The sequence below is a fragment of the Octopus sinensis genome, linkage group LG7, assembly GCF_006345805.1.
Source record: "Octopus sinensis linkage group LG7, ASM634580v1, whole genome shotgun sequence".
In the NCBI taxonomy this organism is placed as follows: domain Eukaryota; kingdom Metazoa; phylum Mollusca; class Cephalopoda; order Octopoda; family Octopodidae; genus Octopus; species Octopus sinensis.
In genome coordinates this window covers 31197754-31217753 of record NC_043003.1, presented here as the reverse complement: position 1 = coordinate 31217753, position 20000 = coordinate 31197754, and the positions used below count along the sequence as shown (strand labels likewise).

The window sequence follows — 20000 nt, the reverse complement described above, 5'->3', positions numbered from 1 at the left end:
TTATTGGCGAACAAAATAGGAAACAGCGAAGTGCCACCAATACATGTAATGCACATCGATAAAGCCAATAATCCGATTTAGGCGACGTTTCTGACACGAAGTTATAAATGTATATCGTAGTTAACATACGTTAATCAAGCAGTGCACTAATGTTTTCAAGATGGAAGCAGATTGCACGTATTATTGACGTTCATTCTCGAACAGCACATGCGTTTATATTATACAACATATGAATAGGAAGAAATCTCTCATTACTTGAAAGAGTATCAGGTTAGCAATCTCAGTAAAATGAAAATATGGCGTACGTCATTGAAACACTTCCATTAAATTATATGTTTTCAACAGTGATGATTGTAGTGATGACAATGGTTGTTTAGTGGAACTGCTATTACTTTTGGGCTGATAAGTATTAATAATATCCGTGAAAGGATGATGGAAATAACAATATTTGAAAAAATAATTTACTATGAGAAGCAAAAACTGTTAGGTTATCGGACATTCATGCGGTCATCTGTCATCTAAACATTGTTATCTAGGCAAATCAGTTTTTCGGGTTGGCTTAAACTATTGTATTTCTGTTGATTTTGGAACACAGAATTCACAAAGATTCTTAGTACAGTTTCTTCCTTTTTTGTTTTGTTTTACCTTATCTCTTTTTGATAGATTTATTTTGCTAAGTTGTTTAAGCTAAGTTGTATTGTCTTCTTCATTGTCCGTTCCGTCAGTAGTATTGTTAATATTCATATTGATAGTTTTCCCAGTGATTGTGTCCATTTATTTGTAGTCGATGTATCGGTGAATTGCTGTCCTACATTGATTGTTGTTTACTGAAAATACTTGATGGGGGACATTATATAAAGATCAGGATCAATATTTAGCTCTGAATGAAGAGAATGGAGGATGAAGAAATTGCATATACGATGAATATTAAAGTAAACTTTAAATAATTTTTTTTTACTGTAAAATGTAGACAGAATTCTGATCACGTTATTCTATGGCATTTTCGTTTTACAAAATGTCACTAGTGAATCTAAATCTCTTTTGTCAGACGAGAATTTTTAAGTAAGTCTTGAAGAATGGTGGCGTATAAATATTTTCTTATTATCTTTTATCCATTTAGTTATTTGTTTTTATTCCTTACTTGAATGTACTTTATTCTAGAAAAAAAATAAAATGGAGTGCTCTAAATATAATACTTATATACGTAATATGATATATGGGATTTTTAACCTTTCTTTAATATATATGAGTCGAAGCTGTTTGAAATGGCTTCATGGATAAGTTCTATTCCTTATCCATGGGTATGAAGGGATATGATATGTCTTATGTTGCAATTATTTTGTTATATTTTTAAATGATTATAAATTATATTGTAAGATGATCTTTAGAAAGTTCTTTAGAAAGATCTGTATCGAAATTTTTTTTTTTTAATTGACACAAGTCCACAAATTTCTATGCCCGGAAGATAACCGGGTTAGAAGACAATTCAGTCAATCATAGTATTTTATTGGTAATTTTTTATCGAATCCTTCCTCAGAAAGATGAAAGAAGTTGGGCTGAATTTGAACTCAGAATGTGACTGTGTTAAGAAATTTGTTTCTCAACTATGTGGTTCTAGAGACTAGTTCATCAGAAACTTATAATAGATTAGCTTATCATTCACTATTTGTGTTATAAAATAAAATAATACCTATAGACGCAGACATGGGTGTCTGATTATGAAGTTTACTTTACAACAACTAAGTTCTGGGTTCCTGTCCACTGCATGGTACCTCTAGAAAGTGTCTTCTACCGTAGCTCTGTGTTGACTATTATTTTGAATGTTAATCTCATTGATGGAAACCACACACACACACAGGGGAGGGGAAGGAAAAGTGGTGGTGAATGAAATGTGTAATTTTTTAACTGAGTTTTTTTCTCCATTCCTTAGCCCATCTGTAACGCTTTCACATTATTAGTTGAAGGGAAAGGCCAAGAGCGAAAGAAAAAGGAGAGAGAAAAAGAGAGTAAGGTGAAGAGTGAGAGAGAAAGAGCGAGTGTGTTGTGTATTAAATTTATAAAATTGTGCACAAAGTATAAAAAAGTGTATATATAAAGTGCATTAAGTAGTCCAATTGTTCCAATTTCCATCGCTTTTCAATGATTAGCAGATGAACGATTATCTTTTGATACATGCAAAACACAGGCTACGCTTTCAGGTTTTTTGGATAAAGTTTTCAGAAATAACCCAATGAGTTTACCGTTAATCCCGTGAAATATTCTTGGGTCACTCTAGTGAAAGATCATTTTATGAATTTCATTAGCTAACAGCTGTTTCCACTATAAGATGTGGGAACTCATAGTTTAGTGTCTTACAGTTTCATCGGAGCATCAAACATTAAATGCAATTTACTTACTCAGATACTCAACTATGAGTCCACCACTTCTTATAGTGGAAACATCTGTAAGCTAATGAAATATATATATATATACATATAGACAAAATTAAAAATAAGGATTACTCCGAAGTAGTAATAGCATTACCTTTAATTCTATAATTATATACCGCCTTTTAAGACCAACACGTGTTTCAATTGCACCAATTATTTATTGTTGCAATTCCAACCCTATTATAAAACGGTGCAATCTCTTCAGGGTCTTAACTTGATATCCCTCAGTATGGCCGTTTAATGATTTTATTTTATAAACTTTGCGTTGTATAATTTGGAGCTGTCCGTCAAGTGAGATGCGAGCAATCTCTATTTCAAACTAAGTCTGATGGAGATATAAAAGGCTATCTTTGCAATAGTTCTAAACTGGAATCCTGTTCTGTGTAAAATAAGTGTAAAACTAAAAATTTAATTTAGATGTATATTTACATCGGCAGGAGCCTGGCAAATCATTTGAGTTCATTTAAAGACAAAAATAAAAACTTCCAAACGAGTCTTAGCGGATTAATCTCGTCTTTTAAGGATAGTATCAGGGACTATATAGTGGGGACGCGTGGCTTAGTGGTTAGGGTGTCAGCATCATTATCGTAAGATTGTGGTTTCGATTCCTGGACCGGGCGATGCGTTGTATTCTTGAGCAAAGCACTTCATTTCACGTTGCTCCACTCTACTCAGCTTGCAAAAATGAGTAGCGCTGCGATAGACTGGCGTCCCGTCCAGCTGGGGAAAACATACGCCATTGAAACCGAGAAACCGAGCCCATGAGCCTGACTAGGCCTTAAAAGGGGCCATTTATTTTTTTTATCAAGGACTATAGGATTAAATTGAAGTTAAATTGTACTGCAAAACCATACAGACCTGGAACCAATAGATGTGACTTATGTTTAGAAGAATTTTATTGTATTTTCACATCCAAGAATAATGAATAAATTCTAGACAGGATCAAGTTTTGAGAATCTTGCACATGAGGAAATTCACATTTGCGAAGTATAAATGAATAATTATCATTTAACCTATGCAAGGTTTTGAAATGATGGACTGAAAATTATTATCCAATAGAGATTGCACGCGCCTGACTTAACGGACAGCTCCAAATTATACAACGCAAAGTTAATAAAAGAAAATCATTAAACAGCCACACCAACGGCTATCAAGTTAAGACCCCAAAGAGACTGCACCGTTTTATAGTAGGGTTGCAATTGCAACGATTACTAGTCGGTGCAATTGAAAAAGTGTTGGTCTTAAAAGGCAGTATATAATTATAGAATTAAAGGTAATGCTACTGCTACTTCGGAGTAATCTCTATTCTTAACATTACCAATATTTATACTCCAGGAAACCTATATGGTTAAGGAAATATATTCAGAATTATCCAACGGCATATTCCTCCAATTTCTTATCTTATAAGAACTTAATTGGATTTATATGTAAACTGTTGAATAACATATTTTGAATACCTAACCGAGAGCAAACTGGTAATCATTTTGTGGTAATCCTTTACATTTTACTAATATATATATATATATATATATATATATATATATATTATTGTTATTATTTCTAAACCTCTATATTGCCTATTGTTCTGTACACACAAACACACGTACACACACACACACACGTGTGTGTGTGCACGCGCGTGTGTTTGTATGTATAGAACAATAGACTGCAAGGTCGATGGCTGGTAATATTATCATCGTGGAAACCATTAAACTTTTATTATATTCTTTCACATGTTTCTGTTGAGGTGTAGCCATATGCAGGATCGCTTTCAACTGTACGGACGAAAGCATTGACAACGGAAAGGGTGTGAGAGGAGCACTATTAATTAAAATTTACTGTATTTTTGAATTTGAAATAACGTAAAAAGTATATTAGCTAAGCAAATGCGCTTTTCTCAATGCATCAAAAACACTATAACATAATTTGAATACTATTTCAGTAAAATTATCTCTGTTCTCTTTGACAATAAAAAGATCAAATTTAGCTGGGACAAAATGAATAAAACAAGATAAAGTAAAGTTGCTTCTTTAACTCTCCAAAATAGCATTCGGCAAAAGGCTCATAGACATTAATATCTATCCTCAGACATCAAAAAGATTAGAAATTCAAAATAATAGTCTCCAACGTAGTCTTTTTCCATTCCACCGAGATCATCATCAGGTACATTATCAGGTCAAATGCGAAAGAACCACAGATCCTTTCAAACAAAGGCCACCGATCCTGGCAATGGTCTTCCCTTCATTCTCATTAAACAATGCACATCAACACTAGGTTTCAACTCACCAATTTCTTAAAATTTCTCACCTCTCTTTCTTCTATCTCTCTCTCTCTCTCTCTCTCTATCTTTTACTTACTCTCTTTCACCAACACTTAACTACCATCCATTAGCTTCACCTGGAAGTGACCCTTTCTCACTGCTCATAGGAGGTTGGTCACAGAAGGTGTGATTTCAACGAGAAGGCAAATATCAAGAAAAATACCACAATACATCATTTCCAATTATGTGCATGATTTATACATGCATATACACATATATATGCAGATACATATATACATAAATATATACATATATTTATACATATAAATATGTACATCTAAACAAATACATATGAGCATATATATATATATTTGTGTATGAAAGCCACTATTGGATTCATATCTTCATATCTTAACAATTGTTCAAGCTGATCACATACAGGAATGGTTTTCGTCTCCATTTTTGATGAAAACACAAAATGTCTCAGGAAAAGTCTCGGTAATTCACAAAAAGTCTTGTAAACAAAACAAGAAATTAAGGGGCGTTACTCTTGGCTGACAGCTTTTGGTGGGGGAAGCCAAGTTGGCTGGTGAATTTGTGTGCTGAGGTAGTTCATCAGTGGGGATTGTATGCATTTTTCTATGTATGGAATTCGTGTGTTGCATATATTCAATGTTCACGTTCAGGGACAGAAAATATCTTTGTGAGGTTGGCAGTGCGGGTGTTGATTCCTCTTTGAAATGCTGGAGTGTGAAATATTGCTTGTGTATGGAGAAAGAGAATGATTCATCCTTAATATTTAGGATGTTATCTGCAGACTGTATAATATTTCAGTGATACAGGGCTCACATTTGGTACCCCGTCCTCTGCGTTTTATGGCTTTAGCAATGATGCCCCATGTTATTTGGGATTTGCTTACTCTCCCTTCTTTTAATGTCCATATCATATTGGATAAGGATGTCGTATGTCTTTTATTTTTGTTCCTGAATGACGCCAGGTGTTGTGTTTATCTTTCTTTCAACGAGTTGCTCCGCTGGGATCCTTAACTTTTTCCAGACAGTTATAATTTAGAGGACAGCGGTTTGGAGATCTACAGTTACAGTGTCTTTCTTTCGAGGGTTGTTCTGGTGTGTTTATTTTTATTGTGGTCGTGTATTATAGACCCTGTATTGGCGAGGCAACTATAGCTAGCTTTAACAGAGTTTCTATTGAACATCTCATGATTTTTGTCTGAATGTGGGAAATGATTATCTATTAATTTTAAGAATTTCCCAGCTAGAACAGAGGCGACATTCAGAATATAAGGTGGGTTAAACGGTAATATTTTCCACTGTCTGCATCTTCTTGATTTACCTGTATTTGGTTCAATGTAGTTTATGCTATTCTTGAAGCTGAACCTTTCTAATGCAGCATTAGTACTGTCTGGCAAAAGAATTTATATGCAACGCTAAAATCATTCTTTTTCATGTTTCTTAACATGAAACCAATGGTAACCTTAAAACCCAAATAAACAATGTTGAGCACTCACTCTCGTCGTTCGAGATTTACGTATGTATATATACATATATATATATTTGTGCGCGCACATACATACGCACGCATACCCTCTCACACACACATACGTACACACGCACGCACGCACACACATACACGCGCGTGCGCGCGGAAGATTGGGTCTCGAACCAGCCCTTTCGCGATACTCTTAAAGCCAGGAAGTTTTCAGCACCCCCTCGTATGAGTATACATGTACATGTGCATGAATGCTTTTGCGTGTGTGTGTGTAGAGAGAGAGAGAGAGAGAGATAGTATGCGTGTGTACGTGTGTGTGTTTGTGTATGTGTTTGTGCGTGTGTACATGTGCAGGAATATGTGCGTATATGTAGAAAGTTATATATGTGTTCACGAGTGTATGCTTGCATTTGTGCGTTGTATGTGTGTGTTTGTGTGGGAGTGTATTCGTACACGCGGGCATGTGTGTGTACATGTACGTATGTGTGTGCGTATGTGTGCTTGTGTGTATGAGTACACGTGTGAGTGTATGTTAGTGTTTGCACGTACGCGTATATGTATTTATCACTCTCTAATGCTTCTTTGAAGTCGAAATCCTAATTACTTTCCACATGGAGATATTTTATTACAAGTTCTGTTTATGTTCTTCCCCCCTTTGAAATGAGTTTTATCGTGAACATTCATGCCGAAGAGATGAATAAATAATAAAAACACATATATGAGTGAATGAATGAGTGAATGAAGGAATGAATAATACACGGAATGACGGAATGATTAAGTCAAGAGATGAGGGAATACTTGAATAAAAGTGTGGATATGTGAAGAAGTGAATTATTGAGTACGTGATTGGATGAAGAATTAACTGAATGAAAGATTGATTGATTGATTGATTGATTGACCGAGCAACTGAGTGAGTAGTAAATTCGTGAATAAAGGAATAGAAAAGTCGATGAATGAGTGATTGATCGATTGAAAGATTGATTCATTGAGTGATTGTTTGATTGGTTGATTAAGTGGTTGATTGATGAGTTCGTGAATAAAGGAATAGACAATTCGATGAATGAGTAACTGAATGAATGAGTAAAGATTGATAACATAAGTGACTGAAAAGATGGAGCAGTAAATGAACTAATAAATGTATTATCAAACGAATTTCTCATTAAGTAAGCGATTGGTTGATTTACTGAATGGCGTATTGTTGAGATGGTTGAATTGATTTATTAATTAACTAAAGAATTAATTAATTCATTAATGATTGCATGAAGGAATTACAACTATATGCATGAATCACTGCAGACAAAATAAAACTGTGTAGATAGAAAAATAATAATCTGCTGCTTGATCTTTACAAATGAACAACGATTGATGTAATAAGTCATTTTCGGCAAGATTAATTAAATTTATATACTAACAGTTTAATTAGTTCTAACATATTTTATGTAATAAATATGTTAGAACTATTAGTACTTAACTATTGTTTTCTTTCGGGTGGTCTCTCTAAGTAATTAACCTCAGTCATTTATATTTTGCCTGTTAGTGGATCCCGTGAAAATTCTATGCATGATGAATATTTAATTTTATAAGTAATTACTGGCAGAAAACTGTATTTAATAAGATTAATTGAATAAAAGCATCTATTTAGTAAATAGCTAAATATACAAACAATTATATACACACTATTTACATGGAAAATTATGTCATATACATTTCAGCCTAGTAATCAGCGTAGACCTGGCAATCTTTCAATGAAATACAGAGAAATGAGAGCATATAGTGAAGCATAGCTTCCTTCCAGAAACCAGAAAATGGTAATAATAAATATTACATATTACCAGAAAATGGTAATAAGCAACATTGCAAAATAGAGATCCCATTCGCGACCACACTATGGTTTAACATAGCAATCTTAGTTTCGTAGTTGTTATGTAAGTCAGGTTTCAATAGATATGTTATCAGGATAGCGTCCTTCATCGATAGCACAATATAGTATACTGCTGGATACTATATACTACTCCCAATGAAATGCTGTTCGGTGATAATTCAAGTACCTTATCGGCGAGAACAGTAGGGTATTCAACGGACATTTCTCTGAGAGCATAATGAGGCAGAGTATATATTTACTGGAAGGCCACGTAACTAATGAAAACATTCTAATAAAGAAAGCCAACTCAAGACACTGTAGTAAAATAATCACAGAACGAAGATTACAACAAGCAAGTTACGCACTCCAGGTGTTAAAACAACGCCATGGTAAAACAGTTTTCAAATGGACACCACCGGAGGGGAAAATAAATAGAGGAAATCTAAAAACTACATGACGCAGAACATTCATAGCCGATAGAAAAAAGGTCACTATCTCATGGCCAGATGTAGAGAAATCTGCAGCCAACAGAAATCCATGGCGACAACTTCCTGTGCAATGTGCTCGAGAGCACATGAGAAACTGATACTGACGTTGACCGAGTGTCTTTATTGGGAGCGTCTGAAGGGGTATTTGGTTCAAATTCTCTAACGTACGTTCAGCTAACAATTGCTTTATTCCTCACTGCAATTAAGATAGTTTTCTATCTACAATTAAAATTTTGTGTAATAACCTTTGCTAATCAGCTGAGATGCGTTTTATAAGTTGTTTTTTTTTACTCGGTGTAATGTTTACTGCCAAGAAGAGGAATGAGCAAGTATCTGATATTTAGGATGCTTATAAACTACAATGAACCGACCAAGTTCGAAACTTTGATACAATTGGTAGCAATATTCTTTTCTACTCAAGGCACAAGGCACGAAATTTAGGGAGAGGGGGCCAGTCGATTAGATTGACCCCAGTACACAACCTGTACTTAATTTATCGACCTCGAAAGGATGAAAGGCAAATCGACGTCGGGGGAATTTGAACTCAGAACGTAAAGACAGACGAAATACCTATTTCTTTACTACCCACAAGGGGCTAAACACAGAGGATAAACAAGGACAGACAAACGGATTAAGTCGATTATATCGACCCCAGTGCGTAACTGGTACTTGTTTAATCGACCCCGAAAGGATGAAAGGCAAAGTCGACCTGAGCGGAATTTGAACTCAGAACGTAACGGCAGACGAAATACCGCTAAGCATTTCGCCCGACGTGCTAACGATTCTGCCAGCTCGCCGCCTTACTCATCAGCAATATTCCGAGTACACTTCCTTAGACAAACAATAAAATGGAGTCATTCAACCAATAGAGGAATTTTAAACTGACCGCGGTTGCTTGATTTATTTCTGAATTTGCAGGTATCACCAGGAATGCCAGTTGGTATATTTTCTGCTATCATAAAAATTTCTCAAAGGTTAAAGAATTTTTCATTTGTACTGTTGATCACACGTGCTGTGCCGTACAATGACGTCGGGAGATGGATCGTTCCATGTCTTTTCTATATCACGTTAAAAGTTTCTTTCTATCTCGTCTCCGCTTCATTGTGTCGGGGTCACCATTTTTTCGGTAATGAAATAATATATAGTTACACAAATAAGACAAAAATAGTTGTGATATATGTTTATATGCACATATACATTTATTTATTTTCTAGCCTTAAAGATCTGTCGGTTTATAAGGTGAGTTATTATTATTATTATTATTATTATTATTATTATTATTATTATTATTATTATTATTATTATTATATGTTTGACTTTTGCTTTATGTCTGTACAAGTTGGCTCCAAGTCTCACCAACAGGTTGGAAGTTCACGTTGTTGTTATGCCTAGTGTGCCATATATTTGGGGGCGGGTGTTGTACTAGTGAATGTCTAATAAATAAATTTAAAAAAACAAGTTTGTTTTAAACCTTGGAATTACATAGAAAGTATTTTGCGTAGGATATGAGCAGTTCCCATGAGCACTATCTTTTGAATTTCTGCCATTTTGGGGTTTCCTGGTATCTGAGTTAGGTAGCAATCAGCCCCTTTCGCTATCATTCCCAGGGCACCTATGACAACAGGTATTGTTTTAGTCTTCAGCTTCCACATTTTGCTGATTTCTATTTCAAGATCTTTATATTTGCTCAGTTTTTGATAGGTCTTGACAAATACATTTATATCGATTGGGACAGTCATATCAATGAGGAGGCATGTTCTTTGTCTGAATTCTTTCAATATGATGTCTGGCCTATTTGCATCTATCTTTCTGTCAGTTTGAATGGTGAAGTTCCAGAGGAGTGAGATGTGGTCATTTTCAAGCACTGGAGGTGGATTGTGTTCCCACCAGTTTTTTTCACGGGGCAAATCCAGGTTTTTGCAAATTACCCAGTGAATATATTGTGCAGCTCTATCATACCTGTTGAGGTACTCTGTAGGCGCTAGAAGACTGCATTTGGAGACAACATAATCAATGGTTTCATTTTGTTGTCGGCATACACGACATGTTGGGCTACTGCCGTTCTTTAATATGTTGGCCTGGTAGTTTCTTGTTGGTAGGCATTGATCTTGAGCTGATATGATAAACCCTTCTGTTTCAGATTTTAAACTAGAGGCCATTAGCCATTGGTGGGTCAGGGCTTTGTCAATATCTGCATTATTCGCTCTCTTTGGGTATTTGCCATAGAGAGGTTTTTCTTGCCATTTATTATTCAGAATATCTAAGGCCGCAGTTTTGGCACGGGTTTTCATGCGCCTAGCTTTTTCTGTGCTTGTTTCTTGTATGTCTATCTCTAATTCCGAAATTTGTCGTATTCGGAATTCACTTAGATATTCCTTTGCCTGTTTTGTTACTGAGTATGATGCTTTCTTGTTTTCATGTTTTGAGACAAGTTTTAACATCCAGTCCTCAGACTTTTTCAGGTAGGTGTCTAGGCCAATTGTAGCAATCTTCATTGTTATTGCCAGTTGTAAAAGACCACGGCCTCCCTCTTTTCTTGGCAGATAAAGTCGTTCTGAATCTGCCTTAGGGCGGTGCATTCTATGCATTGTCAACAGTTTTCGTATTTTTCTGTCGAGCTGACATATTTCAGTAATTGACCAGTTAACGATATTGAAACTGTAAGTCACGACTGGTATGGCTAATGCATTGATCGCTTCTATCTTGTTTCTTGCATTCAGCTCTGTCTTGAGTATTGTTCTCACTCTTCGATAACATTCTCTCCTGATCCTTTCCTTCATCTCTGCATGCCTTATTCCGTTCTCTTCAATTACCCCTAGGTACTTGTAGCTCTCCGCTGGGTCTAGTTCTTTTATGACATTCTGCTGGTCAAGGTTAACGTTAGATGTTTCTGTCATTTTTCCTTTGATAAAGGTAGCTTTTGCACATGTATCGAGGCCTAATTGCATTCTGATGTCGTCACTGAATTGTTTGACTATCGCTAGTAAGCCCTTGAGTTGTTGGTCATTTTTTGCAAAAAGCTTTAAATCATCCATGTAAATGAGATGATTTATATTTTTATCAAACATTTTATACCCGTACTGCGCGTCATTGAGCAGTTTTGGGAGAGGTATTAAGGCTAAACAAAAGAGGAGTGGTGACAGTGAGTCACCCTGGAAAATGCCACAGGAAATTTTTACATCACCAGCATTTAGGGATTCATTGTCACTGTTCAGAGTTAGTGTGGTTCTCCATGATCTCATACTTACAGTCAAGAATTATTATTATTATTATTATTATTATTATTATTATTATTATTATTATTATTATTATTATTATTGTTATTATTGTTATTATTATTATTATTATTTGCTTTGTAACATAGTGTAGGTAAAAATGCACCGGAGTCTTTAGTCATTTGTCAAGTCACAACAAGCACTTCAGATAAATAATACTTTCCTTAAGATGTGCGCTGTGCCCAATAAGACTGCTTTTACAAGACATCAATTTTGCATGGGATTTCCAGTTGCCTTAAGAAGTTTTGAAGTTTCAATGGGATTGAACCCAACGCTCCGATCACCACTGGTATCACCTTTACGTTACCATCTCGCATTCCATATAGTCTTGCCATTTCCACTTTCAGTTCGAAGTACTTGATGATTTTTTTCAACCTTTTTATTCACAACAGTCATGTCATTTGGTATGGCTACATCAATGATCTGACAGATTTTATCTCTCTTATTCAATATGACAATATCCGGTTGACAGTGTTCGATTACACGATCCGTCTGAAAATCATAGTCCCAGAGTATCGTTACTTTTCCATCCTCCTACTTAACTTTACTTAGTACATTCTCATACCACTTCTCTGTTACTTCATATTGGTATTTACTGCTTAAGAGCCAATGAAGATACACACACACTTTATCGTGGCGGCGTTTGCATTCTTTTTGTATTTTTCCGATTTTCCCAACAATTTCAGGTCATCTATAAACAGCAGATGGTTCAATGATGGGCCTTTCTTCCCACATCGGTAACCCATCTTAACTTTCCTAAGTTTCATTGTTATGGATTTTAGTGCAATTACAAAAAGTAACGGAGAAAACGAGTCACCTTGGAAGATTCCCCTTTTAATATTAACTATTCCAAAGAATACATTACTTGAGTAAAATTTGGTTCTCCACTCTTTCATGCTATGCATCAGAAAATTTGTGAAAACTATAAGTATATTCCGTCAGGAAAGATGTTAGCGTTTTCTACATAGTTGTTAAGCAGGTTATGGGTCTATAGTTTTTTGGTTCATTTGTTTCTTCACTTTTTGGAAGCAGGAATGTTAAACCATTAACTAGCCAAGGAGGCATCCTACTAGGGTGTTGCAAAACATCATTGTACAGTTCTGTTAGCAGTTCATGGCTCTCTGGGAAGGCATTCAGCCAGAAGTTAGGAATTTTATCCTTTCCTCGAGACTTCCATTTGCTTGGCCTCCTGAGAGCAGATCTTATATCTTCTACCTTGACACCCTCCCACTTTTGCTCTTCTAAGGAGTCCAGTTCTGTAGATATTCTGTCAAACCAGGGGGCCTTTTCAAATTTTATTCCAAAATCCCTGCACTTCTTCTTTTGATGGAACAGACCTTACAGTAAACGCTGTTTTTCCTATCTTCCTGTAAAAATTCTTGGGGTTATTTTTGAACATTTATTATTATTATTATTATTATTATTATATTATTATTATTATTATATTATTATTATTATCATTATTATTATTATTATTATTATTATCATTATTATTACCCACAAACACCGAAGTTGTACGGGATGGACGAAATCTACAATAAAAATAATGATTCAGTTAATAAATAGATAATAATAATTATCAAAATCAATATGGAACAACAAATTAACTTTCATGTAGGATCCTCAAAATAAGGGCCAACTATATAGAGCGAATCGAGGAATCCCTGAAACCCTCTCAGATTACCTTGACACTCCAAAGTTAAGTGAATACTCTCAGGTTTTTCCCGCTAATCTACAGCCACATATTTAAAGTAGATCCTTTTAGCCATATGAATGCCGCCGTTCTCGGCCACCTCTCATAAATTTTATGATAATTTGAGTACCAAGACAAGCAATAAAATTACAATACCGCTTCGTTGATCTGAAAGAAATCAATTAACATCGATTAAATAACAGCGGAGAAAATGGAAAACAAATTACCGAAATGCTGAAGAATACTTACGTAATACACTAATTTAATAGTGACGTTTTAATACTGTTTTGTTTAGTTTAGGTAAAGTATTATAAATTTTAGTTCCAGTGGTCTATTTGCTACCACGTCTGAACACACTGATGGCGTAAGAGTCAAGTAGCCATCAGATAGATTCAGTCTCCCACGCAAATAAAGACAATACAAATATAAACTGCATCGTTCGGCACAAGCTTTAAAGGGGAATGCGTACTTGGATTGATTAAACGTATATATATATATATATATATATATATATATATATGGTGTGTGAAAAACTCTTCACCGCCAAAAACAAACATGTTGTTACCCTTTCATCAGGAGATTAATCGAGATATATGGTCAGACTTTACTGCTTATGTCTCACAAAAACCGGAAAGCCATAAATGGATGCGAGAAAAATACTCTTTTGTACTTCACTTTATCCAAAAGAAAATCGAATTACTGCGCAGCTTGCACAGATAGTATCTGCAAAGAAAATAGCTCTAGTCTAAAAGAATATTTAGGCCGACAGATTGGCAAAATTAAGGAGATATATTCTCAAAACCAAAGATGTTAGGTGGAGATACATAATGCTTAAAAGAAATAATACATTGAGAAAATGCAGACAACCAACGAAAAGAAACAAGAGCAACATAAACAACGAAAATAAAGACATCTTAGGTAAAACAATGAGAACGTAAGTCGCTAGAATGGCACCGGGAGAAAACAAAATATGTAACAAATCACAGCAGAATAAATAACGAGACGACACAATCAAGCTCTAACAACCTACAGAATACTAATAAAATCCATTTCCGAATAACGCATGGAAGTATATAAAATGCGAATACAAGAAAGATTAAGAATAGAAAATACTAAATATGGAAATTCTGATTATGACAATAATTTGAAATTAGAATAACTTTTTGTGAAACAACAAACGATTCTTTTAAAAAATAAAGCTTGACGATAGCATAACAACAGCAATATAAAATTCAAATCTGATGATCGCAGACTTTATGAAAACAAAGTAAAATATCTGTAGCATTGGAACTACACTACAGTAGCAGGAGTCACAATGGAATATGAGTATTCACTCATCTCTCCTCACACATGAATATCAAACTTAATAAACACGGCAAACAACCATACTGAAAAAGATAGCAATAAAATTTAAAATCGTTTAGTCCTTAATGAAATTGCTAATGAAAACAAAATTACCTTATATCTAAAACATATCTGAAAGAAGGGAGTGTCCCCCAGTAGCGAAATCTCTGTCTTTATGAAAATTGACAACTATTATTTGATTATACAACAGATTGACTCCATATCATTTTATCAAAGACAAAGTGAAAATTAAAATAGAAATCAAGGGGAATAGTTATCGACAGAAATTACTACGTAAAATTATACTCCAGAACAATCGAGGGAAACTATATCATTTGAAAAATAACTCGAATTCTACATAATATAACTGGATTGTATGAAAAAGTGATATAAATTTCTGCTTTAAACGTTTGACAGGTACGCATAAGAGTGCTGGCAGAAATATTTAAAGAAACATTGAAATAGCCGGAAACAAGATTTGAATGGCTGACTGACAGGAATATCCATTTTAATTCTCAAGACAGCAAATAATAAAAAAAAAACTACAGAACTGCCGTAACCTCTCCGCCAACATCGTAACTTTTTCCAAAGCAATTTTATAAGCTTGTTCTAAACGTCTATACTCGTTTTCAGACTTTTAGTTAGCCGAGTAATATAATGTTTTCATTTCATAAGTTCCGGGTTGCTTCGGTGATTGAAAAATGTTGGGTACGTGTATAATATATGATGTATGGACGCAAGAAAATATGTCTTGTGGTCACAGGTAATACACGGGACATGCAAAGGATTTAGAAGCCTTAACTGCAGTAATATTGCGGGAGTGAATTAACATCTTGACCAAAAAATATCGCACTTCCAGAAGAACAGAATGAATGCTGCAAAATCTCATACATCTGGAAAGAAAAATTATGGCAAACTGTTAAATGAAGACTGTACAATGTCAAAGATGCGTTTGATCAAGGCACGGATTCCAGAAATATTACCCAAGTTTAAAGTAGACCCAGTTAAAACAGGTACATCAAACATTTCATGAAAAACATGTTAAACTATTCTAGAAAGGCAAGCAAAGAAAAATGTATGGAAACATCCTATCCTTAGTAGAAGAGAAATATCTCAAGGGGCTCTTGAAATACTTTCTCTCTGTCTCTCTGTCTCTCTCTCTTTCTCTTTCTCTTTCTCTACCTACCTACCTACCTACCTAAGGATAACATCTTTAACCAACCATGTTAAACCAGACTGGAAATATTTTTTACAGACAATACCTGGATTTAGCAGAAGTGATATGAAATACGGTTTAGAAATATACGGCATGCTAACTTTAAAGGAAGCAAAATTAATAAAAATCTGTAACATCATAATCGATGCTTTAAAAAAAACTAAGAGAATTAGAAGGAACACAGAATTACAAATTAGGAATAAATGAACTAGACGGAGCACAGCATACATAATATAAAGAAAAAAGTGTTATAGATACATTAGTTTAATACTTGGAACGGAGCTAATGCTCAAATGAGGTAATAGGCATCAATACTCTAGCTAATCCACTAATAATTTATAGCGCTAATATTCCAGACTGGATGCTAAGTGATATAGCCAGACAGGAAAACAAGAAAAATAACGACAGCATTTATACGCCGATCGAAATCTACCTGCAGAGAAATTATGTTTCTCACGAATAGTGAGATAGGGGCTTTCGGCAATTAGGGAACTAATGCATATAGCCAACAGACACAAATCAGAGCCCGGGATAACTGTTATCTTGTGACGAGCGTGGAGAAGAGAACAGAAATTATTAAGAATACAAATTCTAATCTGGAATGGAATCACGGAATATTTTCCCATAGTCTCTCTCTTTCTCTCTCTCCCCCCACCCCCAACACACAAGCACACGACACACACACACACACACACATATGCATACATACATACATAAATACATACATACATATATACATGCATACATACATACATATACATACACAGATACACACAGGTAAAAACTCGCCGCGTAGATGAGATCAGAGCAACCTATAGATAGACAAGATATTTGGCTATTCTCAGAATCGTGACAAGTGATACTCTGGAAACAATTGTTTAGGACCTTTCTGTTATTGCTAATGACCCTACAATTTGTCGCTGTACTCTCTCTCCTCCTCCTCTACTTCTTCCTCTCCTTCCTCTTCCGCTGCTACTGCTTTTTCAGTTCTTTTGGGTAAGAAGATACTTAACTCTACACATGACAACTGAGCCTTCTTCCTTGCATCAACAGTCTATTTTCTGTCTTTTCTGCTTCTACGATAGACTACAGATCAGCATGAATGAGCTTTCTGACCTTCAGAGATCGTAAGAATTTGCATTTCAATGTCAGTACTAAAACCATCATCATCATCATTGTTCGACCGTGGTCGAGACAATGGAATTCACTATGTTACGCCAGACTTCACGGTCCATCATAGCATTACGGAGGTCCTGTTGCTGGATGCCTGTATCCCTGAATACTACATCAGGGTAGGAGAGTGTGCGCCCTCTGGTATCACGAGCGGATGGCTTCCAGAGGAGAAGAGTAGAAATTAAGTCGTTTTCTGCTCTACAACAATGTCCAGCAAACTGGACTCTTCTACCTTTCACAAGAGATGATACCGGTGGTAGTTTCACATATATTTGTACTTTGGTTGGATGACGCTTCCACGAGAGATTTTGAGCTCTCTCCAAACCCATCTCACCTCCTGCACGTACAGTACTGCAAAAGTAATGACAAACCGAGGATTGACTTCAATACTAAAGTCCCTGGTTGTAATGCTTATATTCCGTTACCCTTTTTATTGCGCCACTAGCCTGTGGACATGTTTGCCGCACATAACCACATTACTCTGCTTGTTGCCTACAATCATTAAAATTTTAAGATTAGGCGCACACTTCCATTTATTCTGTAGTGATTGATAGATTGGCTCCCAGTTCAAAACCTTTTATTGTTCGCTGACTGTGAAAATAGTGTATGATATTCAAATGATTCGTGTAGTATTTCTTGTGGATATAGAAACGAATGTTTTCTAAAGATGTTTGCGAGGTAGAAGTTATTGCAAATGTACACTATCAGAAATTTGTTATGTACGAACATAATAGAGGATAAAAAATTTTCTATTCAGAGAAATTCATTTCTTTAAAATCTTTATGATATGAGAGGAAGTTTTATCAAAATATACAAAACTATTGGCAACGACATACAAACCACACATCCTGCGCAACACTCATCATGCCACATCTCACACAAAGACACTCATATATACATGTTCACATACACACGCATGCATATGGGTATTTATAGATGTGTGTGTCTGTAGGTATGTGCACACCTACGCGTATGTGTGTGTGTGTGTGTGTGTGTGGTGTGTGTGTGTGTGTGAATGCATGTATTAATGCGTTTCTGCATGAGATGCGCTGTGGTGTATGTTACGAGGTGGGACACTGGCGTGATGTGTATACATACACGCACTTGCTTTCACGCATACATATGTGTGTATATATACATATATATATACATGTATGTATGCATGCGTTTATATATGTATATATGTGCTGGTGCATATGCATATATATATATATATATATATTATATATATATATATTATATATATATATATATATACATATATATAATATAATTGTATAATATATATATACATATATATATATATATATATATATATATATATATATATATATATATATATATATACATGCATATATATACATGAATGCAGGAATATTATATACAAGCATATATGAATTTTACATATATACATACATGCATACATGCATACATACTTACATACATAAATGTATATGCACAGAGAATGCATGTATACACACGTAATATATATATATGAAATTGTCAAATAAATAAACAGGTAAATTCAGTATGGATATAAATGGTATAAATTATTCATTATGCCTGAGTCTGACGTTGTCTCAAAGCACAGAATAGAAAATTAAACAACAAAATGATGGAAATATTAAAACATTTTCGGTATTGTGAGGAATAATATTTGTATCAGGAATATGCAAGTTTCAAATAATTCTTTTCATTATCCAAAGCATAAAAAAAAATACGGGCATATTCATCCTGAGATAAAGATGATTTTTACAATACAAATGATCGAAAGAAAAACCAGGAGTATTCTCTATAGAAGAAACTTATTAGGTTCTTTGTATAGTCCTTCCTCTTGTATAAATGCATCGTTCTGAAATTCCTAAGTTTTTTTATTTTTATTATTATTATTGTTTTCCTCACCATTATTTTTGTTTTTATTTCATATTATTTATTTATGGCTTAACGTATATTAACTTCTTTTTCTTTTTCATTCACTCTTACTCTCTTTCTCTCTCTTTCTTCCTTTCTCTCTCTGTTTCTCTCTCTCCCTCTCTCTCTCTCTCTCACTCTCTCTCTCTCTCTCTCTCTCTTATAATATATATCATTTTCTTTCCCACTCTCTCTCTCTCTCATTTGCTTTCGTTTTCCCTTTAGCCATCTCCTTCTTTGTTTACTTTGAATCTCTCTCTCTCTCTCCTCTCTCTCTCTCTCTCTCTCTCTATCCTTTTTCGTATCTCTTTCACCTTCTTTATTTCTCTGTCTTCTCACATGGACTTTTATTGATACATCTAAGTTTTCGTGCAGTTTATTTTTCGTTTCTCTCAATCACTCATCATCTGCATCTTTCTCTCTTACATCACACATCATTATGATTTTAGTCTTTATAGCCTTTCGAACGAATATATCACGGGGCACATGTCAGAGAGGGAAGAATGTATAAAAGAAAAAATGGAGCGGAGTGGTCGGGACTAATTTCAACAAATTGACAGGGAGAATGACAAACAAATACGCAAATAGTTACATACATACCAATATACATACATAAATGTGCACATTGTGCACACGCGCGCAAACGAAGGAAAATGGCACTCAACAGATTATGTACGAATAACATGCATTATTTAAAACAGTTTGATTCGGTTCCGTGCTACTTCGAGTTTCGCAGGCCCCTAACGGGAGCCTGCCGATTCTTTCAGGATTCTGGAATGCGAAGCGTATATGCTGGATTTAGCATTCCAAAAGCTCCCGTTAGGGGCCTGCGAAACTTGAA

At 34.9% G+C, this 20000-nt stretch overlaps 1 long non-coding RNA gene across 1 annotated transcript in view; it reads right to left on the bottom strand.

The window, feature by feature from the left end:
- The window catches only part of LOC118764074, a 22964-nt gene extending 4356 nt beyond the window's left edge, over positions 1-18608 (bottom strand). The window contains exons 1-3 of the long non-coding RNA XR_004999862.1: positions 18597-18608; positions 17631-17637; positions 3575-3736 (exon numbers count right to left, since the gene is read on the bottom strand). This is a non-coding gene — a long non-coding RNA (uncharacterized LOC118764074). The remainder of the gene's footprint in view (positions 1-3574; positions 3737-17630; positions 17638-18596) is intronic.
- Between the last annotated feature and the right edge of the window lie 1392 nt (positions 18609-20000).